This window comes from Dinoponera quadriceps, unplaced genomic scaffold (assembly GCF_001313825.1).
Source record: "Dinoponera quadriceps isolate SergipeBrazil2010 unplaced genomic scaffold, ASM131382v1 scaffold6823, whole genome shotgun sequence".
NCBI lineage: Eukaryota > Metazoa > Arthropoda > Insecta > Hymenoptera > Formicidae > Dinoponera > Dinoponera quadriceps.
Genome location: NW_014560687.1, coordinates 1388 through 5950, shown reverse-complemented (window position 1 = coordinate 5950; position 4563 = coordinate 1388). Strand labels below are relative to the sequence as shown.

Here is a 4563-nt window from a genome sequence, read left to right as displayed (position 1 = left end):
GAAAAAACACAAAATTCGCGATACTTTTTGAACAGACCTCGTATATCAAATGAATAGGCTAAGGATAGCCTTACGGACGTGTGGGGATATTGTTATCTGTTAAATGTATAACTTAATTCTCGGCTCATACACTTAATCAATTCTAGTATTTATTTAAATTAAAATTTTTTTCCGCCATATAGCGGTTTTAAAACGCCATCCACCACCTTTAAAACGGAATATAATAGTCAGTGCTGCTGATATAACCATAAAAAATAGTAATGAACGCGATGTCGTTCGAAAAGTGTCAAAAATATTTCATATGCTGGAAACATTGCCTCCTTTTTGCGTCATTTTCGGCTTCATTTCAACTGAAGGAAATGTCGCAGAGGCTAAGAAAATGATTTGCCCGGCCTTAAATGAAAATGTGTCTTATAGCACGTGTAAAAAGTGGTTTTAAAAGTTTCGGGGTGGCAATTTCAATCTCTAGGATGAAGAACGCCCTGGAGAAACGAAGAAAGTTGAAGACGAAGGATTGGAACAGTTTTTGGGAGAAAATCCTTGTCAGACTCAATCAAAAATTGCAAATGCACTTGCAATGACGTAAAAAATTATTTTGAAACGTCTATATAAACTTGGTAAGTTTCAAAGGCGGGCCGTTGGGTTCTGTATGTGCTTGGTCCTGAAAATAAATAGAGACGATTTGCTATGTCTCTGCTATCAAGATTCAAACAGAAAGATTTTTTGCACAAAATAGCGACCAGTGATAAAAAATTGGGTACTCTATGACAATTTCAAAAGCAAAAATCGTGGGTTTATCCGAATATATCTGTTATGTCCTGGGTACCCCAGGAAATACGGATTCCTTTTTTTTATATATATAATTGGGAGGCAAACGGACGTTGGGCAAGCGTTATCGTAAAAGAGATAAGATTACGATGGCTCACCGTATGACGCGCAGTGGGTTTCCCAATGTATTTGTTATCTCATTCGCCTTCACGTAAGGCGCATAGTTTCATTGCATCCTAGGTACCGTGGGAATAACACATTTCTTTTAATTACCAGGAAATAGGCGGATTTGGGTAAGCGCTATCATTAAGAGGATGTAATTATACGCTACCCAAATGCGTCATGGGTTTCTCAACGCATCCGTGATCTTATTCGTTTTCTAATCTTCCATATTCGTTTCCCACTTTCCACGAAAACTCTCTTCATTGGCGATCGTCATGCGCCTCCCCCAAAAATCTTTCCTATATAAGCCCCTTTCACTTTTTTATTACACACTCGTGCACTTTATTTTTTGTCGATTTCTGTGTGCTTTCACATTACGCCTATCACTTCGGTTTCTTTCGGGATCTCTCTAAGTGCCACCAGTTCATAGAATATAACTCGGGATTTTTCTAAATATATACATTTTCAATATTCTGATAATTAATCCAAATATCAGAATCGCGCAATACATCAAGTTAACCATCACAAGTGCAACTACCACTCAGATGACCCGAGGTACGAGACGACAGCCAGGCTCCGAGATCCAAAAATATTCACACATCAATCACGAATCAATCAACGAGTAAATACTCAGCATCATTTATTCTCGTCTTCATTAGCTTCGGTTTCTTCATTTATTAATACCCTGCCGTACCATAATGAGCACCCTACATGAAGAGGATAAGGCCGAACCCCTCGCATTAGCAAACCAAAATCTGATCAAGGCTAGCGACGACGCGCTAGCAGCTCAACTCAAAGCCTTTTCTGAAATTCTATCCCCAGCCGAAAATACTCCACTACCAAGCCCTTCAGACGGGAATACCCCGTCGACACCTCCCCGTTCCCCTCTCGCCCCTTCCTATTCGCCAGATCCCGATTATCAACCACCAAGCCCTTCTATACTACCCTGTCGCGATTATTCTCCGTACTACTGGACTTCACCTTCAGTTTCCCCACCAGGTTACTACATCCCACCTTTGCGTTTCCCGACACCCGACCCGCTAACCCCAAACTCATTTCCATCCCCATCTGATTCTACTGTTCCCCTGTCCGAACCATCTACCCCTAACTCTTTACCCTCACCTCAAGATTCTCCCGCTACACCACACATACACAATTAATTTTGTAATACCTCGTCGTGCGTCATTTCTACTGTAATTTCGTCTTTATCAAACATTGTAAAATCCGCACTTTTGTTAATAAATGTTAAGGTTCTTGGTTTAATCTTCCATTCTATTTTCTCACCATCGCGCACTCACTACCATTTCCCCAATTATTCCGCTCGCGGTCCCATTCCAGGTAAAGGGTTTAAGTACCCTGACCTAAAATAGGACTACCCTGCAAATGCTTGCGTCGAAGTAAAGGGACCCTTCTAGTCTCTGACCTGCACCGCCGGTATACAAGTACGTCCGGGACTCGCGTTTGCGAGTGCGGTTGTTGCGTTTTCTTCCAGGACGTAACAGCCACGTAACATATCAACCAACATCACAAAAAATCAAATATTCATTAAAAGAAAATTGTTGTTGTGTAATTGGAGGGACTAGAAGGGCATTATTTATTATAAGTTGCTCAAATCCGGTGAAAGTGTCCCATTCAATTGTCACTAAAATATTTTGAGCGTTACTAACAACATTTGATTAGATTGAGTGACGTACTTGAGGAAAAAAATCTTTTACCAGCGCTGGAAGGAGGAAGGTGATTTTGCTGTACAATGCGCGACTGCACATGGTGAAAACCATTTTGGAAGTCATTTCCAACATGGGCTGGGAAATTCTCTCTCACGCGACATATTCTCCAGACCTCGCCCCTTCAGATTAGCATCAATTTTTGCAACATCACCTAGTTGATTCCTACTTCAAGTCTTCAGAGGAGGTCGACAAAAACATCGATGAGTTTATCAACTCAAAACCACCATTCTTCCGAAGCTGTTGTTGTAAATAAACATATTTTCTTTAAAAAGGTTAAAAGTTAAGTTGTATGCCTAATATTTTTCTATTTATTTTTTGATACGCCTGTATGTAATAAAATAACACTATTATCAGGTCGTCAAGAATGAAATTTGTAGAAAAAAAAGGCAAAGTTGGTTGATAACTTACAAATATAAGGAATTATTTTATTCATCAAAGTATGCACTCATATTGTCTATACACTTTTGCCATTTAAGCGGCAGGTTGTTCAGGCCGGTGGTATAAAACCCTGGCGGACGAGAGTCAATGAATTCCTGGAAGGCCAGTTTTACAGCATTGTCGGAATTAAATTGTTTTCTTATTAAAAAGTTGTCCAAATTGCGGAAGAAGTAGTAGTCAGTGGGGACTAGGTCTGGTGAGTATGGAGGATGATGAAGAAGTTCCAACTCCAATTTCTGTAGTTTTGCCGCAGTCATTTGTGCAATGTGTGATCTAGCGTTTTCATGCAATAAGATAGGAGTCGATCTGTTGACCAATCTAGGCTGTTTTTCTTTAAGTTTTTACATAATTCCGTCCAGTTGGTTGCAGTATATTTCTGCTGTGATCGATGAGCCAGGTTTCATGAAATCATAATGGATCACACCTGCGCTAGACCACCAAACACTCACCATCAGCTTCTTTTCATGAATATTACGCTTTGGAGTGTGTTTTGGTGATTCATCCTTGTCCAACCACTATGCTGAACGTTTGCGATTGTCATATTGGATCCATTTCTCATCACAAGTGACAATTCGATTCAAAAATTGATCAGATTTGTGACGAAAAAGCAACATCAAGCAAGCTTCCAAACGCTTTTGTTCCTGTTTTTCATTCAGTTCATGTGGAACCCACTTATCCAACTTTGTCACTTTACCGATTTGAGCTAAATGAGTTAATATTATTTATTTGCTAACACCAAACTTCAACGATAATTCATAGGCACTCTGAGATGGGTCAGACTCAACGATGACCTTTAGTTCGTCATTCTTGACCTTTGATTCTGGGCAACCGCGTGGCTCATTTGTGAGGTCAAAGTTACCTGTACGAAATTTGGCGAACCAATTTAATACTGTCTGCTGCGTAGTAACACTAGAGCCAAATACACTATTAATGTTTCGCGCGGTCTGTGATGCCGTAGTTCTACGTAAGAACTCATACTTCATAATAGTGCGAATTTCCGACCTTTCCATTTTCAACAAAATTAATTTTTAAGAAAAGGTTTTAATATTTTTTAGAACTCATAATGATTTCTTTAAACAGGCGAGATATGTAGCTTTCCAATAAAAAAACAGAACGTTATTATATTAAGCCAATATCAAATAATAAGCTGTTACAGTTGGCAATATTATTAACTATAAATTTCATCCTTGTCAACCTAATATGTACGGTTGGATTCAATCTAAATTACTCTTTCATATGGTAGAAATAAAGTTCTTAGATTGTAAAAATATTTGATAACTATGGATAGGTTTACAATATAAAATTTTTGAAAAAACTGAGAACGTTATTAAACTCTTTAAACAATTTAACTTTCATTGAAAATATTTCTTCCTTCTATTATTTTGGACAATACGTGCTTAAAAAAAATATAGATTTTTCTCAAAGTGTGTTTCACTCCTTAAAAGTGCATATAAATACGTATAAAAAA

The 4563-nt window shown here is 38.4% G+C and overlaps 1 pseudogene; it reads right to left on the bottom strand.

Annotated features, from left to right (window-relative positions):
- Positions 1–3082: 3082 nt before the first annotated feature.
- Positions 3083–4105, bottom strand: LOC106750857 (annotated as a pseudogene).
- Between the last annotated feature and the right edge of the window lie 458 nt (positions 4106–4563).